Below are 22,013 nucleotides of genomic sequence, written 5' to 3'. Positions count from 1 at the left end.
GTGAGTAAGAACTGCAATGTGTGATATATCTTCTGACTAAAGATTATTGAGATTATAATGTATGGTCTCAATATTATGAGTGATAGTGGTTATTATTGTTATTATTATAACCTTCGATATCACTTTACTTGTATTCCTAAACATGTTGTAAACCTAAGTTAAAATTTTACTGTATTGGTGAAACATACAGTATATGGTATGTTAAATATACTACATGTGAGTTTCTTTAGTTTTCAATGTTTAAGAAGTTAGACTTTTTCAGTATTAGATTAGGCGCGCGTCTCGTTTGGGGAGACGCTTCAGCACAGACTTGGGGGGGTAAGTTTATCGTTGTTATGTTTTTCTTGTTGTTTATTAAGTTTAACCCAGGCCACCACGTTTTAGGCTGTTTACATTGTTATGGTATTTTTGTTATTCCACACCCAGTGTATGACACTCATTACATCATATTTAGTGTCCAATAATGACTCATAGTGTATCTTCCTCCTCAGGAGGTGAGCTTAAATTCTGTAGTTGGAATTGTAGAGGACTAAATCACCCAATTAAAAGGAGTAAGGTGCTCTACCATCTACACCATTTAAGGGCTCAAATTGTTTATCTTCAAGAGACACACTTAAAACCATCTGACCATGCTAGGTTGAGAACAAGATGGATTGGGCAGGTATTTTACTCCTATTTTCAGGGGAAGTCGAGGGGGGTTACAATCCTGATCCACAAATCAATTAGTTTTACCTGTACTGATATTATAAGCGACCCAAATGGACGCTATATCTTTGTTATAGGACAGCTTTGTGGCACTCTGGTAATTCTGGCGAATATTTACGGGCCAAATTGGGACGATGACAATTTTTTCCAATTAGTCTTTTCTAAATTACCCATGCTTTCAACTCATTTTCTTATTTTAGGGGGGGATTTTACTTGTTGGCTTAATCCTACTTTAGACCGTTCTTCCACCAAGCACAGAGACCCGTTAATGTCAGCTAAAACCATACAATCTTTTATGAAGGAGTTCTCTGTTTCAGACCCCTGGCGCTTCCTTAATCCATTTGCAAAAGAATATTCTTTCTTCTCCCCAGTTCATCACAGCTTCACCCGTATCGACTATTTTCTGATAGATAATCGTCTAATCCCATCAGTACACTCTTGTTCATAAAATGCAATAGTCATATCAGATCATGCCCCAGTACTGATGGACTTACATTTTTTAAAACATAAATACACCCGCCCTCCCTGGCGTTTAAATGTACGTTTATTGTCTGACGAAAACTTTGTCAATTTTGTGTCCAAACAAACTGACGATTTTCTTGCTTTTAATAGAACTGATGGGATCTCCCCATCACTATTATGGGAGTCATTGAAAGCATATTTAAGGGGGCAGATTATCTCATATTAAGCTAATGAGCAGAAACAAAGGAAACAAAAATTATCAGTATTGGTCGAAGAAATTAGACAATTTGATGAAATTTACGCTTCCTCCCCATCCTCAGATACATATAAAAAACGCCTTTCTCTACAGCTGAATTTAATTTACTTTCCTCTCAGCAGGAGGAAGATCTTCTTTTAAAATCCAAATATACTCATTATGAACATGGAGACAAGGCAAGCAGGTTATTAGCTTATCAGTTGCGACAAGCGTCAGTGGCTTATCAGATCCCTCAAATACATACCGAATTAGGTGTTACGTCAGACCCCCAAAAAATAAATGATCAGTTTAGGGATTTTTATGCTTCTTTATACAAGTCGGAATTGGTAGCCGATTCATCATTCTTTGATAGATTTTTTAGTTCAATTGAAGTACCAAATGTGGATCACGGATTATCCAAAAAAATGGGGGAGCCAGTTACTATAGATGAGTTACGCCAAGCAGTTAATCTAATGCAGTCAGGCAAATGCCCAGGGCCGGACGGATATCCCGTTGAATTCTATAAGAAGCTCTTTAATAAATTAGGTAATATTCTGGTCGATGTATATAATGAATCTTTTCATTCATCTAAATTGCCCCCAACATTTTACATGGCCACTATTTCGTTAATCTTAAAATAAAACAAAGACCCTCTCTCCTGTGCTAGCTACCGCCCAATCAGCCTATTGCCTGTTGATTTCAAGCTACTGTCCAAACTTTTAGCCCTACGCCTTGAACCCGTGCTTCCCTCAATAATTTCCCCAGATCAGACTGGATTTATTCAAAATAGGCAGTACTTTTCTAATATTCATCGTCTTCTTAATGTGGTATATAATCCCCCTTCTGTAAAACTGCAAGAGGCTGTTATCTCGTTAGATGCAAAGAAAGCTTTTGATCGGGTGGAGTGGTTGCACCACGTGTTTTTTTACACATTAAAAAAGTTTGGTTTGGGCAAAAATTTTATTTCCTGGGTGAGACTGCTTTATGCTTCCCCATCGGCTTCAGTTAGAACTAACAATATATACTCAAAGCAGTTCCCCCTGCACCGTTCTACCCGACAGGGTTGCAATTTGAGTCCCTTGTTATTTGCCATTGTTATTGCACCCCTAGCCATAGCAATTCGGTCAGACCCTTACATAACAGGTATAATAAGAGAAGGGGTGGAGCAGAGAACTTCTTTATATGCAGATGACCTCCTCCATTTTTGGTTGCATCACATACCTGGGCATTCAGATTACATCAGAATTTGGGGATCTTTACAAGGCCAACTTTGAACCTTTGATTGGACGGCTGCGGGAAGATTTTAATCGTTGGTCATTACTACCTCTGTCCCTTGCAGCCAGGATCAATTCAGTTAAAATGCATTCCCTCCCAAAATTCCTTTATGTCTTCCAGTGCTTGCCTATCTTTCTTCCTCAATCCTTTTTTCAAAAAATTGACAGTCTTATTTTAGAATTTATCTGGAATAAGAAGACTTCTAGAATTGGCAAAAATATTTTGCAAAAATCCAAGTCTCAAGGAGGCCTAGCTCTGCCTAATTTCATGTTTTATTATTGGGCTGCCAATATTAGAATAATACAGTGTTGGCTACAGTTGGAGAAGTCACAACACTGTCCCACATGGATAACTTTGGAAGCAAATTCTTGTAGACCTGCTTCCCTGGCAGCACTCATTCATGCACCTATTAATTTTTCCTCTTTGCCTTTTACTAAAAAATATAACTGTTAAGTCTACTCTAAAAATTTGGAAACAATTTAAACGGTATTTTGGTTTGCAGACCTCTTCTTTTTTAGCTCCTGTATCTTCCAACCCATCATTTATTCCCTCTTTGATGGATGAAGTGTTCTCCTCCTGGTCCGCCCTGGGTATTAACATGCTAAAAGACCTATTTATTGAGGATATCTTTGCGTACTTCCAACAATTGTCAGAGAAATATTGTCTACCTACACAGCACTTCTTTAGGTATCTTCAGATTCGCAGCGATGTCCGTAGTATAAACTCAGTGTTTCCAAATCTCCCAGCAGCGGCCCCTATTGATTCTTTCCTGAAACCATTTTCGACCTTGTTCATTCATTATGCCCAACTTCATTATTAAAAACTAAAACTCTCTGGGAGGAGGATCTGGAATGTGTGATCTTAGAGGACATGTGGCAAAACATCCTAACTCGAGTTCACACTTCGTCTATTTGTGCAAAACTTGGACTGATTCAATGTAAAATTCTTTATCGTGCTCACATAACTAAGGTTAGACAATCCAAATTTGATCGTAATATTGACCCTACTTGTGACAGATGCAAACAGGCACCAGCCTCATATATACACATGTTTTGGACATGTCCCGCCTTACATGAATTCTGGTCTGAAATTTTTAACACCTTTTCCGGAACCATTGGGATTATTTTTGAACCTTCTGCTCTTACAGCTCTTTTTGGAATTCCTTCTCCCCCTTTACAGTTGACAAAATGTGAGGCTGATTTGGTTGCCTTTACAACTCTTTTGGCTAGGTGGCTTATTCTGTTGTGGTGGAAGCGGCCTACCTCACCCTCGTTTTCTTTGTGAATTAGGGAGATTTTTCATTTTGTTAAATTGGTACAAATTGGTCTCAAGTACAGTGAGAGGTTCTCTTTCTAGATTTAGGAACACTTGGGAGCCCTTTCTCAGATATGTGGAGCACCTGCAGTCTGTTAATTATCCAGAGTGACTTCCTAGTCCTCTGGTTTTAGCTAGTCTCTATCATGTAGTCATTTATTAGGATCTTTGTTTGGGATAATATACTGGTGTGGCACTAATATGAAACAGGCCAGGGTTTTGCTTTGTTTTTTGTTTTGTTTGTTTTGTTTAGTTTTTTCCTGTGTGTACCTAGTTATCTCACGTTTAATTGTGTAATTCTCAGGAAAACAGAGTCATATTGCATATTTATATTTATGCTTAACCGTTTCTTATTGTACAACACAATTTAAATTGCTGTAATATGTAATCTGAATAATTTCCTTTGTATCGTGTGAAAAAGCGAATGAATAAAACTGAGAAAAAAAAAAATCAAACCATGAGTACTAAAATACTAGTAAGTGTTCTTCATGAATGTAAGGGTGGTATTTAATAACAATTTGATTTGCATATTGTATTGTACTTAAAAATGTGGTGTTAACACAACCAAACATACACTTTACATAAATTTGCCATACGTTTACTCCAAATTCCTACAGTAAAATTATCTCAAAATCAACACGAGCACTACAGTAAGTGTTCATTATGGTTGTAGGAGTGTACTTTGATAACAATTTGATTTTATTGATCTTTCAAAAGTGGTCTGTACACAATAAAAAAACACTACATATGTTTACCATCCTATTACTCCAAATTCCCTAAGTAAAATTGTCTTAAAATTACATCATTAGTACTAGAGTAGGTGTTCTTCATGGTCATAGTGGTAGCATTTGATAATAATTTGATTGTCTTTTTTTATTGATTTTTAAATAGTGGTCTTAAAAACAACCAAATTGACACTTCACATAAGGTTGGCATCTGATTACTTAAAAATTCTACAATAAAAATGTGTTAAAATCACAAGATAAGTACTAAAGTAATTGTTCTTCATGATAAAAGGGGTGGCATTTGATAACAATTTGATTTATTGTCTTTATTGATCTGCAAAAAGCAATCTAAAAACTAATTTACACAAGTTTAGCATCCTATTATTTCAAATTCCTACAGTAAAATTGTCCCAAAATCACACAATGTGTGTGTTTGAAAACCTAGTGAGCTGCCTTGCTGTCTAACTGCCTACATAGGCAGCTGCCTCAGTAGAGAGGATTCTAATAAGTCAATGACTTATAAGTCAGGTTATTCGAACACACTACTTCGAAAACGGTTACATTCGCTGACAAGCCCAAACTTGCAAATAAAAACACGTGTGCAAGTTTATACAACTTTAAAATCAATAATAATTAATTTACATTTGAAAATAACTCAATTTGTTTCTCCGTTTTTATTATTTTTCTGTGAGAGAAGAGCTGCCACACTGAATGCTTGGATTGCCTTGATCACTAAGGACGCTTCCAATGCTCACTCGTTCTTGAGTCAAATTAAAATTGAAATTTTTAAAGCTTATTAAGGCATCTAGGATTTCGAACAGCTCATTCATGGGAGTGTGCGTAGGATGACGTAAAATGCTGCCTATGTAGAACACACCCAATGAGTAATAGTTTAAGTATTCTTCATTACTGTATGAGTGGCACTTTATAACCATTTTTTTTTTATTGATCTTCAAAAAATGGTCTAAACACAACCAAATGGTCTAAACACAACCAAATGGTCTAAACACAACCAAATACTAAATACCAAATACTTGGCACTTGATAACAATTTGATTTGCTAATTTTATTGGAGTTTAAATGTAGTGTAAACACAACCGAATCGACATTTTACATAAGTTTGCCATTCCATTATTTCAAATTACTACAGTAAAATTGTCCCAAAATCACAGGATAAGTACTAGAGTAAGTGTACTTTAGAACTCTAGGGGTGGCACTTGATAACAATTTGATTTTAATTTTTATTGGTCTTCAAAATGGGATCTAAACACAACTGAATAGACAGTTTACACAAGTGTACCATCCCATTATTTTAAATTCCTACAGGAAAATTGTTCCAAACTCACAACATTAGTACTAGAGTAAGTGTTTTTATGAATGTATGGGTGGCACTTGATAACAATTTGATTTGCTAATTTTATTAGACTTTTAAATGTGGTCTAAACACAACCGAATAGACACTTTACACAAGTTTAAGATCCGATTACAACAAATTCCCACAGTAAAAACATCTGTAATGTATTTCATTAATAACAGAAGCAATGCTCTTCTTTAATGTAGTGGATTTTGTCAATACAGTAGATAATGTTTATTAAACTGTAAACAGCTTTACAACAATTTGAACTACATAAAGTAACAATACACAGAAGTACAGAAGTGTGGAAATGTATAAACTCACCTGCGTTCATCAACTTCAATTATCAACACAACTACAAACACAGACAGAGAACAGATCCGCACTCAAACAGAACAGGTTATACTTGTGTACGTTACATAACAGTTACATGACGGGTACCGTCCCAACATAACTTGAGAGCACACCTTAAGTGAACTAATTCTAAACTAGCACTTACGTTAACACATCCAACTTGCTCTCATGTTACATGAATCACATATTTCAACATGTTACATTCCAAAAAAAAACTCTAAACTTTTGTAACTTCACCTTTGTTTTGTTAATTAACCTTTAATAAATAAATAAAATGAACAAGCTTGTTCTGTGAACCTTGTTTCCTTTATTTTACATCTCCTGTTTTTAATCCCTACATTACAATGAATATGCTAATGACCTTTAGTGGCAGTTATCAATCATGTCAAATACTTGAATATCAGTACATCCCCTTTTCTTTGTAGATATTGAACTAAACATTTCAACAATGTGTTAATGAATGCAATAATAAAAGAACAGATTGTAACAACATCCTTATCACATGACAATGCTACATTTTTCTTCTTGTAACAGTTAAACATTAACATCAATTGTTGTCTGAATTAACATCATGACACTAGAATCTTATTTCACACTTACAAATATAACTTATCAGGTTTTTTTAAGGTTCTTGTGGAGTGTCTTTCTGTGTTTCATATCTAATGTGAGAGTCAGTGTCTGTGCTGAAACTGTTGAGTTCAGATGATGTTGGGTATAACTCGACTCAGCATCATTAGTTTCTGTAAAAGTTTCATGTGTTTTTAGAATATAAGATAAGATAACACTTTATTGATCCCAAAGGAAATTGCAGTGTCACAGTACTTTACAAATTACACAAGGGACAGAGATTAGTCAACACAATTAGACATAACAGAACATAGGCAAAAGACAAGACATGGGCAAAAACAGCAGCATATGTAATTATTTCACTAAAGAGAAATATATACAGTGGGGGAAATAAGTATTTGATCCCCTGCTGATTTTGTAAGTTTACCCCCTTACAAAGACTTGAACAGTCTATAATTTTTATGGAAGGTTTATTTTAACAGAGAGAGACAGAATATCAACAAAAAATCCAGAAAAAAAACATTAAATAAAAGTTATAAATTAATTTGTATTTAATTAAGGGAAATAAGTATTTGATCCCCTACCAACCAGCAAGAATTCTGACCCCCACAGACGGGTTATGTGCCCATGAGGCACACAAATTAGTCTTGTCCCTGTATAAAAGACTCCTGTCACAGAATCAGTTTCTTCCGTTCAAATCTCTCGACCACCATGGGCAAGACCAAAGAGCTATCAAAGGACGTCAGGGACAAGATTGTAGACCTGCACAAGGCTGGAATGGGCTACAAGACCATCAGCAAGAAGCTTGGTGAGAAAGAGACCACTGTTGGTACGATAATTCGAAAATGGAAGAAATACAAAATCATAGTCAATCACCCTCACTCTGGAGCTCCATGCAAGATCTCACCTGGTGGGGTAAGAATGATTCTGAGAAAGGTGAGGTCAGTCCAGAATTACACGGGAGGAGTAATTGATCTCAAGGGAGCTCAAGGCCCGTTTGTCAGTCGGAGCATAGGTCCTCATAACTGGTACAACTGCGGCCCCTGCTGGTTGACTGACGGCGCCTGCACAGGGCTGAGGAATAACATTGAGGGGGGTGTGACCCTCCGTGCGCAGTGTCTCTCTGTGTATGAACTCGGCTCGTGCAGGTGAAAAATGCAGGCTGTACTGATTGCGTGCCAGAGGGGGCGCAAGTCAGTTGAGTGGCGGCAAAGGGTCGAACCAGTATAGAGGACACAATCAGGGTAATTGGACACGACTACAATAGGGACAAAAAATTGGGGGAAAAAAGTGGGAAAAAATATATAATTAAAAAAAAAAAATCAGTCAACACTGTTCGGGCGGCAGAAGATCCGTAGTGTTCCTGGAATAAGGAGAGTCATTGTAAAGTCTTACTGCAGTGGGAAGAAAAGATCTCCACTGTAGTGTGGAGGGATGTGATGTATTGTCCATTATGGTAAGCAGCTTATTGAGTGTCCGTTTTTCTGCCACTTCCTCCAGACAATCCAGTTTGACTTCTACAACAGAGCCAGCCTTCTTAATTAGTTTGTTTATTTAGTTTATTGCACTTTTATTGCTGCTGTTGCCCCAGCACACAACAGCATAGAATATGGCACTAGCAACAACAGACCGGTAGAATGTCCATAGGAGTTTAGTGCACACTCCAAAGGACCTTAGTTTCCTCAGAAAGTACACACGACTCTGTTCTTTTCATGAACACTGCACAGGTGTTAAAACTCCAGGCCAGTTTGTTGTCCAAGTGCACACCCAGGTACTTGTGTCAACCACCTCCACTTCCGCTCCATTGATAGTGACTGGTAACAGGGGAGGTCTGAGTTTCCTGAAGTCCACCACCATCTCCTTCGTCTTATTGATGTTGAGCTGCAGTTTGTTCAGTGTACACCAGTCAACAAAGTCTGAAACCAGCTTCCTGTATTCAGCCTCCTGCCCATTCCTGATACACCCCACGATGGCCGTGTCATCCGAGTATTTCTGCAGATGGCATGTGCCAGAGTTGTATCTGAAATACGAGGTGTAGATGTTAAACAGGAATGGTGCTAATACAGTCCCCTGGGGAGCCCCCGTACTGCACATGGCCATGTCTGAAACGCAGCCCTGCAATCGCACAAACTGGGGTCGACCAGTCAGGTAGTCCATTACCCATGAGATGATAGACCCATCCACCTTCATCTGCCGAAGTTTCTCCCCAAGTAAGACAGGCTGTAAGGTGTTGAACGCACTGGAGAAATCAAAAAACATAATCCTCACAGTGCTGCCTGTAGTGGCCAGATGGGAGTACATTCTGTCCAGCAGATAGATAACAGCATCATCCACTCCAATGCAACGATTTCATCTGAGAAGTTGTCCTTCCTCAGTTTTAACAATGTATGACCTTAGAGTCACTTCCTGAAGAACAGTGGCTTTTTTTGTCCCAAGTCTCAGGACCTTTAATCCTGACTATGTCATTTATTGATAGTGGCTGAAGACATTTTGCAGACCAATCATAAGCTGTTTTCTGCTTGTATTTTAGTTGCTTGAGTTTTTGCTGTAACTCTGCACTTTGTTGTCTTTCTCTTGAGAAGAATAGTAGTGTGGTACTCTATAGCTGAGAGGTGAAGCTCTATAGCTGAGCAGCACAAGATATGGGTCAGAGTTGCTATCAGCAGCCTTCTTGAGGAGTTGTTTGAGAATATGAACACCTTTTTTCTGCTTTGCCATTAGATTGGGCATACAAAGGGCTTGATGTGACATGCTGAAAGTCATAATGAATTGAAAACTCGTGCTACTCTTTGGAACTGAAGCATGGACTACTGTCACTTATTTGGAATCCCATGTCTTGCAAAGATGGATTTCACTTGTATAATGACAGAACCTGCTGTTGTGCTTGAAAGAAGTGCCATTTCAGGAAAGTTTGAATAATAATCAATGACAACTAGATAATCTTTTCCTTTCAGATGAACTAGATCCATTCCTACCTTCTCCTATGGTGCTGTTGGTAAGTCAGCTACCAGCATGGGCTCTTTTGTTTGTTTGTATCTGTGTTTTTAACATGTTTCACATTTGCTAATAAGCCTTTCAACATCCTGATTGATTACAGGCCAGTAAACAGTGTCTCTTGCTCGTCTCTTGCACTTCTCAACACCTACTGTAGATGACCTTCATGAATTCTCTTCAGCAAGTCATTCCACAAGCTTTGTGGTATTTCTGTTCAGTTTTGTCCATTTATTTACATTTTACATTTACATTTCCAGCATTTAGCAGACGCTCTTATCCAGAGCGACTTACAGAAGTGCTTCTATAGTGAACATTTCATTTCTCAAGTTTAGGTAAACAACAGTCGAAGAACACAAATCTGCTAAAACCTGTTAGAACCAAAGTGCTTTTTTTTTTTTTTTTTGAAATGGAAAAGAATGGAACAAAATGTTAGTAAATAAGTACAAGTAAGCCTAAGTGTTTAGTAAAAAGGTGGGTTTTTAATCGTTTTTTAAAGACAGCAAGAGACTCAGATGTTCGGACAGAGGAAGTTCATTCCACCACTTCGGCGCTAGAACAGAGAACAGCCTTGATGCTTGTCTTCCTTTAGTCCTGGATGGAGGCTCAAGTCGAGCGAGACTAGAGGCTCGGAGGTTGCGTGGTACAGAGCGGGGTTTGATTAGGCCACGAAGGTAGCTTGGGGCTGGTCCTTTTTTGGCTTTGTAGGCGAGCGTCAGTGTTTTAAACTGAATGCGTGCAGCTACAGGAAGCCAGTGAAGAGAACGTAGCAGTGGGGTGATGTGGCAGTGTTTGGGTTGGTTAAAAACCAGACGTGCAGCTGCATTTTGAATGAGCTGTAAGGGTTTAATCGTGGACATGGGAGCTCCTGCCAGGAGGGAGTTGCAGTAGTCCAACCGTGAGATTACAAGTGATTGCACCAGAATCTGGGTAGCTTCCCTGGAGAGAAATGGACGAATCTTCCTGATGTTGTACAGGAGGAACCGACACGCTCTATACCGACACGTTGGCTATATGAGGAGAGAATGTCAGCTGGTTATCAAGGACAACACCAAGACTTCTTACCTTATCAGATGGTCTGATCTGGGATTCATCCAGAGAAATTACTAGGTCCTGGGTTGGAGACTGATCTCCAGGAATGAGCAACATCTCTGTCTTGCTGGGATTAAGTTTCAGATGATGAGCCGACATCCATTGTGCGATATCTTGCAGACATGCTGAGATGCGAGCTGAGACTTGCGTGTCTGAAGGAGGAAATGACAGAACGAGCTGAGTGTCATCTGCATAGGTGTGGTAGGAGAAGCCATGGGAGGCTATGACCTTACCCAGAGAGCAGGTGTAGATAGAGAAAATAAGTGGGCCAGGTACAGAGCCCTGAGGAACACCGGTTGAGAGAGTGCATGGGGGAGATATGGATACCCTCCATGACACTTGGTAGGAGCGCCCTTCCAGGTAGGAGGCCATTCATTGCCATGCTGAACCTGTTACTCCAAGGTTGGAGAGAGTGGACAGGAGAATGCCATGATTCACTGTATTGAAGGCTGCAGAGAGGTCAAGAAGAATAAGGACAGATGACAGTTTGGCTGCTTTGGCTGCATGAAGCTTCTCAGTAACAGCTACAAGTGCTGTTTCCGTAGAATGCGCTGCCTTGAAGCCAGACTGGTACGGATCGTGGAGATCATTCTGAGTGAGAAAGGCAGATAGTTGGTTATAAACAGCACGTTCAAGAATTTTGGATAGAAAAGAGAGGAGTGAGACAGGTCTGTAGTTGTTGATGTCTGTAGTGTCTAGTGTAGGTTTCTTAAGAAGGGGAATGACCTGAGCCTTCTTAAAAGCAGTAGGGACAACACCTGATGTCAGGGAGTTGTTGATGATGGGTGTGATGAAGGGGATTAGGTCCTGTGAGATGTCTTTGAGGATGGTGGATGGTATAGGGTCGAGTGTGCATGTAGTGGGATTGCTGGATGAGAGGAGCAGTGTAACCTCATCCATGGTGAGTGGGGTGAAGCTGGTGAGTGTGTTGGTGGGTTGAGGGTCAGTTGAAAGTGGGTCAGTCAGAGAGAAGGATTGATTGATTTTGTCAATCTTGTCCTGAAAGAATGTTGAAAAGTCAGTAGCAGTGAGAGAGGCAGAAGGGGGAGGAGGAGGAGGGTTTAGAAGAGAGGAAAAGATAGCATGAAGCTTTGTAAAAAGATGTTTTTGAGGGTCACGTCAGATGAGAACCTGGACAGCAGATCGTGGTAGGAGTGGAGATCAACACTGAGTTTAGATTTCCTCCACTTTCTCTCAGCTGCCCTTAATTCTCTTCTGTTGCTGTGCAGTGCATCTGAAAGCCAAGGAGCAGGGTGAGAAGGTTTTCCTCGTTTGAGGGTAGGAGGACAGAGCTGATCGAGGGATGTTGAAAGAGAAGAGAGTAGAGTATTAGTTGCGGAGTTGAGTGGAAGGGTAGCAAGCATGTCAGGTTTAGATAGTGAAGTTAGGATGGTGGAGATCAGCAGGGAGGGAGATAAAGAGTGAAGATTGGGGCGTGTTGTAAGGGTGAAAGTGTGGTTGGAGGTAGGAAGAGTTGGGAGACAGAGAGAGAAGGACACAAAGTGATGGTCAGAGAGGTGGAGTGGGGTGACAGTGAGGTCCAGAACAGAAGCTGGACGGCTGAAGACCAGGTCCAGAAGATTGCCTCCTTTGTGTGTCGGAGGGCTGTGGTTAAAGAGGAGGTCAAAAGATGAAAGAAGAGGAAGAAGACAGGAGGACTGAAGTGTAGGGAGATTAAAGTCACCAAGAAGAGTCAGAGGAGTTCCATCTGAAGGGAAGAAACTCAGAAGAACATCCAGCTCTTCTATGAAGTCTCCCAGTGTGCCAGGTGGTCTGTAAATGACAATGATGTGAAGAGTAATCGGAAAAGTAACAGTAATAGCGTGAAATTCAAAAGATGAAATGTTAAGGTGAGAAACATTCACAGTAGTGAATTGCCATTTCCTGGTCAGGAGCAAACCTGTACCACCACCCCTGCCAGATCCTCTCGGTGTATGAGAGAAGGTGTAGGCAGAGGATAAGGCTGCTGGTGTTGCTGAGTTCTCGGTGGTGATCCATGTCTCAGTCAGTGCCAGGAAGTCAAGGCTGTGAGAAAGTGCAAAAGCTGAGATAAAGTCAGCTTTCTGGACGGCTGATTGACTGTTCCAGACCCCACCTACCACCACTGTTTGAGACTGTTGCAACAGTTGGGGGTAGATGAGGTTGCTGGCATTGCTGTTCCTATAATGTGCCCTCTGATGTCTGCAGGGTCTGTGAGATATAAGCACAGGAATGTTTGAGTAGCACATGCTGAGAAAAAAGTTTGATAGATCGAACAATGTCAGAGACTGATAGTACTTACCCAAGTTAGTTTAGATTAGTAGAAAAAAACCTAGTGATAGAGAAGAAGAGATTTAATTTTATACTAAGCTTAGCCCTGCCCCTCAATTCACAGCTAGACCTCTAACAATAGGCACCTGAAGCCACTTTAACCAATCAGCAAAACACAGATTAATGCATCAACAGACTATCTTTTAACAATAGTTAAATGCTACTTAAATGCTACTTCAATTCTAGCAATGTTAATAATCAAAGTTACAAAGATAGAGTCTAGAACAAGTTACAGCAAAAAATATTTTAACCAGAAGCTTACCTTACCCAGGAATACAAATGAACACTATAAAAGTTACAAGCACTGTGGGCCCATTTATGTAGCATAGATCACCTCTGATGTTATAATACATTGGATATGAGCTCGCAGACCATCCATTTTGCATGTTCTCAATAACAGCTTGTTCCCGCTTTATGTTTTTATTAAGATCTTTAGGATCAATGCATAGTCTTAATCTCTATTTATCTTTCTGACACAAACCATGAAGTTCACCCAGTCTGTAGGTTCTTCTGTTTTCTTTATCACTCCAAGCATAATAATTTTATCGAGTTCCTTATTTAGTTTTGTTCTCTGTAGTGCAGGATGCATTTAGAACACTGCTTACCAAATACTGGATATTGTTTTGGAAGATGCTGGGAACCACACCGTTTGCAAGTAAACATTGCTTCTTTTTGTTTTACCCCTTTGTCTGAAAAGACTGCACCGCGGGCCGCTCCCTCATTTGCACTATTAATAAGTAAACCAGGCTTGTTGAATGTCTTTACATGCTGTACTGCTAGCTTGCTTGCTTGACATATTTTAATAGCTCCCTCCAGGGTTAACTCTGTTTCCCTTAATAGACGTTCTCTTATCTTTCTGTCACTGATGCCGAAAACAATCTGTTTTGTTTTCAACAAATTGAAGAGGAAAGTGTCACTTCTACAGAAGTTGAATTGTTCCAGTCTGGTCTGGGTCACCTCAAATATACAGTATAATAATCACTAAGACAAGTTGCAAGAATTTGTACAAATGGATTTATACACATAGATCGTATCTAGGAGCAGCGTCAGACAACAAGGCATCCACTGCCCTAGGATTTTTTCTTCACTCTGTGGAGGAACATGGTGTTCCAAAAAGGTTTGTGACTCAGCCTTTATCCATTAGTCTTTAGGCTGTGACATCCTTTAAAAATATTGCACCATCCCAAAATCTCATCCTTTCCCCAGATTTGTGAGAGGTATTGTCACAGTATGAACACTGTGATTTGAATGATTTGGTTGGTGTCTGGCTGCTGTGTTAAAACAGTCGCTATAGGGGGTGTCATGTGACCCTGCAAGAAATGGCTGTCTAAACATTCAAGGAACATAATGTAATGAGGCATTACGAGACAAAACATGCTAATGCGTACAACAAGCTATCAGAAGGGCCCATCAGTCAAATGAAAAGATTACCAAAGCAAGCTACGAAGTGGCTAAACATGGCTTTTACAAAAGGTGAGTTTATTACAGACTGTGTTATGAAAATAATGAAAAAATATTTGCCCAGAGAGGAAGACAGTTTGACATGAACATAACAGAAGAGATGCTTCACCTCCAAAGCCTTAAAGGCCAAACAAGAGCAACCGAATTAGTCCTTGCTGTTTGCTCAGCTGTTGATGAAATTAAAGTACCATGGAGTAAAGTTAGTGGGATTATTACAGATGCCGCATTTGCCATGGCTGGTAAGCAAAGTGGATTGTCCATGCTGATCTGTAACAAAGTCAGCGAAGAAGGAGACATTGCTATTAAACTTTATTGCATCATTAATCAGCAGGTCTTTGCACTAAACATCTAAGATTTTATCAAACCAGTGTTGCTCAACAGGTTAACGTCCAAAAACACCAGCATATTCACACAGGAGAGAAACCCTATCACCGCTCAGAGTTTTTTGCTAATGAAAGTAATCTTAAACTACATCAGCAAACTAACATAGAAAAACTACATCACTGTTAAAAGTGTGGAAAGTATTTTTATGCATTATTTTCTCTAACAACACCAGCACATTCACACAGGAGGTAAAGCTGTATGGTTTTCTTTGTCTAGAACTGTTCTACTTCAATTATTGAATATACATCATAGAATGAGTATGAATATTAATCATTAAAAGTAATGTGGTGAAATGTACCAACCTCAGATCTGAATCTGTTTTTGTTCATTATTCAGGTTTAATCTACTTTAATAAACACAGAACAACTTTTACTTTCAAGTGGAAGAATTTTACCCTGGTCTTTATGGTGTTTGCAAGAATTCTTCATATTATGAATGCTAAGTTTTCATAAATTAAGATGTGCAACAGTACAGGTTCATCGTTGTCCTATTTTTCCTTTTAAAATTCTCCACACATTCTCTCTAGGGGGCAGGTGAGGACTGCAGGCAGGCCAGTCCAGTACTCGTACCCTCTTCTTCCACAGCCACGCTTTTGTAATGTGTGCAGCAGGTGGTTTTGCATCGTCTTTTTGAAAAATGCTGGACGTCCCTGGAAAAGACGACGTCTTAAAGGCAGCACATGTTGCTCCAAGATCTCAATGTACTTTTCTGCATTAATGCTGCATCACAGAAGTGTTAATGACCTTTGCCAAGGGCACTGACACACCCCCATACCATGACAGACCCTGGTGCTGACACGCCCCATACCACGACAGACCGTGGTACTGACACGCCCCATACCATCACAGACCCTGGTACTGACACACCCCATACCATGACAGACCCTGGTACTGACACATCCCCATACCATCACAGACCCTGGTACTGACACACCCCATACCATGACAGACCCTGGTACTGACACGCCCCATACCATCACAGACCCTGGTACTGACACACCCCATACCATCACAGACCCTGGTACTGACACGCCCCCATACCATGACAGACCCTGGTACTGACACGCCCCATACCATGACAGACCCTGGTACTGACAAACCCCCATACCACGAAAGACCCTGGTACTGACACGCCCCATACCACGACAGACCGTGGTACTGACACGCCCCATACCATCACAGACCCTGGTACTGACACACCCCCATACCATGACAGACCCTGGTACTGACACGCCCCATACCATGACAGACCCTGGTACTGACAAACCCCCATACCACGAAAGACCCTGGTACTGACACGCCCCATACCACGACAGACCGTGGTACTGACACGCCCCATACCATCACAGACCCTGGTACTGACACACCCCATACCATCACAGACCCTGGTACTGACACGCCCCATACCATCACAGACCCTGGTACTGACACACCCCATACCATCACAGACCCTGGTACTGACACGCCCCATACCATCACACACCCTGGTACTGACACGCCCCATACCATGACAGACTCTGGTACTGACACAGCCCCATACCACAACAGACCCTGGCTTTGGAGACCTGAAGTGCTGAATCATCTGACCACAATAAACGTTTCCACTGTGTGATGGTCCATCCTAGATGCCTCTGAGCCCAGAGAAGTCGACGCCGGTTCTGGACATGGTTAACATGAGGCTTCTTTTTTGCACAGTAAAGTTTTAAGTATCATTTGTGCAGTAACTCTGTATTGTAGAGCTTGATAAAGGTTTGATAAACTCCCCATGATCATCTGATCATCTTTGTTCATCAGAGACTTTCCTGGATGCTGCTTTTGTACCAAACCATGATTACAATCACCTGTTTAAAAGCACATAATTATTTAGTTTTTTCACTTCATTACTAGCCCTAAATTCCCCCTGTCCCAATTTTTTTTGGAAAGTGTTGCACGCCTAAAATGCAGGAATGGAGGTTTATTAATAAATGATATGATGTTGATCAGATAAACATGAAATATTTTATCAAATAAAAGTCAACATAAATGTAAGGAACACTGCATTTTTATTTGCATTTTCCATACTGTCCCAACTTTTTCTGATTTGGGGTTGTATTTTCTGTACCAGCATGACTGTGCCTGTGTACACAGTGAAACCGTGGTAAAGTTTTATAGTTTTATATTGGACATTCGCCTGACATTCGAGTTTCTTTCGACATGGTGGTGGTGTGTTAGTGTGTGTTGTGCTGGTATGAGTGGATCAGACACAGCAGCACTGCTGGAGTTTTTAAACACCTCACTGTCACTTTCACATCCAGCTAACAGCGCCCTGTGGGCAGCGTCCTGTGACCACTGATGTCAGTCTAGAAGATGACCAACTCAAACAGCAGCAATAGATGAGCGATCGTCTCTGACTTTACATCTACAAGGTGGACCAACTAGGTAGGAGTGTCTAATAGAGTGGACAGTGAGTGGACACGGTATTTAAAAACTCCAGCAGCGCTGCTGTGTCTTATCTACTCATGCCAGCACAACACACACGGACACACCACCACCATGTCAGAGTCACTGCAGTGCTCAGTCCTGAGTACTCTGTAGTGGTCCTGTGGGGGTTCTGTCAGTACAGTCAGTAATTGTAAAACTACAAAGTGCTTCTATATTGTAAGTGGAGCTGATAAAATGGTCAGTGAGTGTAGAAACAAGGAGGTGGTTTTAATGTTATGGCTGATTGGTGTATAACGCTTTATATTTAATGTTCCTTTGGGGGAGGGGGGTTATTGGGGGAAGGGAGTAGAAGGGGGTAGTGTTTTTATGACGCCTGCTGAAATCATACTCCCACCATGATCTCAGCACTGCAGAGTCTGAATCACACCTCATTTAATTTTACTAGCATGTCTTGGCGTGTGTTCTGAAAAGCATTTTGCCCTAGGCTCAACAGGAGGGTTTTTTGGAGGGTGGAGTAGAATTTTGGCAATGTTAATATGATGTTATTATACTCTCACTATGATTTCTGGGGTAACTGTCAGTTTCAAAGTTGTTTCGATTGTTACTAAGGAGAGTATAGTCGATGTAATCTCATCATGGTGGTAACTGAATGATAATCTTCAACTATTGTATCCTATTTCATGAAAAGCTGTACCAGCAAATTATTATCAAAGCATGTAGAATGTATTTAAATTATTTTTATTGTATAAATAAACTCAGATATAACTCAGAATAATATAATTTGGTAAAGTATTAATCTAATATATACGCCTGTCAGCCATAACATTAAAACCACCTCCTTGTTTCTACACTCACTGTCCATTTTATCAGCTCCACTTACTTATAGAAGCACGGTGGCTATGTGGGTAGCACTATCGCTTTACAGCAAGAAGGTCTTGGGTCCGATCCCCAGGTGGGGCGGTCCAGGTCCTTTCTGTGTTGAGTTTGCATGTTCTCCCTGTGTTTGCGTGGGTTTCCTCTGGGTGCTCTGGTTTCCTCCCACAGTCCAAAGACTTGCAAGTGATGTGAATTGGAGATACAAAATTTTCCATAATTGTGTCAGATATAACCTAGCAAACTGATGAATATTTTGTGGAAAAAAGGGCAAGACCTAAAACAATACTGAATACCATTTGAACTTGTACCTGTACCTCAGACTATGTGTTTCTATAGTAAAAACTGTGCCATACCAGGTGCTGTAAGCTTTTATCCACACACACACACACACACACACACACACACCCACCTTCACTCCAAACCTCCTGTTACACACTGACCCAGCGTCTTTTTCTTCATCAAAGCTACACAATGAGACAAAGATCAGCTCATACTTTCATTCTTACTACAGTAAAACACACTGAACTGACTTTTAAAGTAAAGTTCAAAATGTTGTACAGACATCGTCACCATCTAGTGGTGCTAGAAATAAATTACAGCTTGTTGCTTTGGTACAGATTTTATAATATATAAAAATTAGAGAGTGTTTATGGCTCTTCTGTCCCAAGTGTTTTTGTAACGTGTTGTAGACTGTTTTTGGTATACAGGAAAGAAAAGGACAAATGCAGGTGGAAAAGTGTTATTTGGCAACCAGCACTGTGTAAATATTGGACAGAACACACGATGGGATTTTTTAACTTGTTGGGTTGTGCAGTTTAACTATTGTGATGAGTTATTACAACAACCCAACAAAGTACACAGATCTCACACTTGTCAGAGACAATGTTTGAAGCCCAGGTCAATAGGACCTGGTAGTTAGAGAAGGCTCACTTGTTTGTTAGTTCAAGTCCAACAGTGGGTGTGGCCCGTATGGGGATCGAACTCACGACCTTGGCGTTATTAGCACAACGCTCTAACCAACTGAGCTAACCGGCCAATGTACAAGGGCAGGGCATATACCCACATACCCGATTCTACACCGACAGCCCTTCAGTTATGGAGCTGCCACACAGAAACGATGGAGAGCTTTACTGTTGTTCTCAAGTTCGTCTCGGCTGCTACTATCCTGAACAAGAATATGGAAAACCCATCCTTATGTGCTGAAGTAGATGTAGGCAGATACTGTTATCTACAATACCCGGGTCTTCTCTGTCGGACACTGAGACTCTCTCAACCTCAGCAGCCCTCCTTGACGTGTGGTCATTTTCCTGGAATAAAAATACTGTTTTTAATTTCATATTTAAAATCTGTAGTTAACAGAATGCTACAATAGCTTAAACACAGTGGCACAAATGCAGGGTTTTCCCTGGGTTGTTGGCAGGCTTACGTGGTGTGGTCACTGGGCTTGGGCTTAGGTGGTGCCCAAGTTTTATAGGGAGTAGGGAAAGAGTAGGAAAACCTGAAATGTGTGTTCATAGACATTTCCTGAATAAATCATATAAACTTTGATCAACTGCCTCAGTTTCACAGCAATAATTTAAAGCACACATATCACCCATCATTCCAAAGAAAATGCTGAACCTCCACTATTTTAGGAGCAACTTGCAGGTTAACGTTCACTTTTAATTAAGACGTGTATAAATAAGACATAAAAGGTGAATTGTCTTGTAGGAAATATTAAAAGCATTTATATTATCTGTACACTTAGAATTATAAAAAGTGATAGGTTTATTATAGTGCAGTTTAGCACTGTAACAACACTATAAACTAAGTAATTGTACCAGTCTTAACGTGTTGCAAGTATTACTACACATTTAAAAAGAGCACAATCAACTACCGTCAGATAACAGACTGTTTATACTAATGGTTTAGTAACGTCCCAAGTAACTCATTTGAAGACATAGAATCCTGAGACCTGTGTTATTTTCGGCTTTCTAATATGGCCACTTATTTTTAATAACATTTCAGGCATAGTAAATATATTATTGTGTATTATTATAAACTGTTTAAGTTAATGACTTAGCATCGAACTTCAGGGTTTAGCGCGCGCCGCTTCACCAACGTCTTTTTATCCATTTCTCACTTTCCAGATAAACAGTTTAGCCGTTGATGAGATTTTCCGTCGTCAGATTCTTGTCCTTTAATAAGTTCTGACTCAATAACACATGTAGCAGGAACTTTATCTTTAAGCAGATACACAGCGCGGACTTTAACAGACTCGTTTTTGAGAATTAAATCACTGAAACTGAGACTAAATTTGTATTTCCGCGGTTCACCTGACGCGAAGCTCGAGACGCTTGGTTGAGATAACGGTCTCAAATCAAGTGCGCATGTGCGCATGCCCAGATGTCCAGACTGACATGATGTCTGACATGATGTGTGTAGAAGAGAGGTTTGTGCAGAACAGGCAGAATAAAAGGTTATAAAGTCATCTGTCTGATGTAATATTGATGTAATGTAATATTTGTCCTGTCTGCATGAGGTTATTTGTATTTTTGTAATATTATAAATATGTAAATCTGTGCTGTATTCTTTTTTTATTGGAATATTGTTAATCATCTATTTTTTTTTAGATGTAAATAATGTCTTTTTGACATGTTTTTCATGTCATGTAATGAACTTACCCCCACACACATACATTTACACCCTTCATTCACATACATCCTTTAAATAATACATAAATATTATATACATTATTATTGTCTTGATATTTGTATATTGTCATTTACCTATATGACCATAGTTAAACTGTAAATTACTGTAAACATCAAACATTAGAAGAGGTGACTATGAACTATTCCTAGTTGAACTTTAAACTGTAAGTTGACTGAATTTCACAATTCAACAATATCATGTTTACAGTTGAACTGTAAACTTCACAGTCAATATTATTAAACACTGAAAAGGTTACCATGAACTTCGTGGTAACATGAGAGTCCACAGTTGTACTTATGGTCAAACTGTAAAAATGACAGTAGAACTGTGAACTTTTATGGTTCAACTGTAAACTTAAGTTTTACTGTAAACTTCACAGTCAATATTATTAAACACTGAAAAGGTTACCATGAACTTCATAGTGACATGAGAGTTCACAGTTGTACTCATGGTCAAACTGTAAAAGTGACAGTAGAACTGTGAACTTTTATGGTTCAACTGTAAACTTAACAGTTTTACTGTAAAACTTCACAGAACATTTTTTCCTGGGATGATTAGCGATTATATTTTGGGATGGAGCAGTCACATGTGGAACACTATAACACTACTAGTGCTATTATGATATTCAAGCTGGATGAATGGATGGAAATTAACATGTCATTTAAGGTGACTCTAAACTAGCACAAGCAATTGTGATGCTCTGTTGTACTGCACATGCGCTGAATGATACCATCCTGAAACTGCTAAAGTTTCTCAATCTTGGACCTCACACCAGGCCCCGAATAAAAGCAGTA

At 39.8% G+C, this 22,013-nt stretch overlaps 1 pseudogene; it reads right to left on the bottom strand.

Annotated features, from left to right (window-relative positions):
* Positions 1 to 8,701: 8,701 nt before the first annotated feature.
* LOC134326321 (uncharacterized) lies at positions 8,702 to 11,539 on the bottom strand (annotated as a pseudogene).
* Between the last annotated feature and the right edge of the window lie 10,474 nt (positions 11,540 to 22,013).

This window comes from Trichomycterus rosablanca, chromosome 14 (assembly GCF_030014385.1).
Source record: "Trichomycterus rosablanca isolate fTriRos1 chromosome 14, fTriRos1.hap1, whole genome shotgun sequence".
Classification (NCBI taxonomy): domain Eukaryota; kingdom Metazoa; phylum Chordata; class Actinopteri; order Siluriformes; family Trichomycteridae; genus Trichomycterus; species Trichomycterus rosablanca.
The sequence above is the reverse complement of the archived record's forward strand: the minus strand, read 5'-3'. Positions and strand labels throughout refer to the sequence as shown.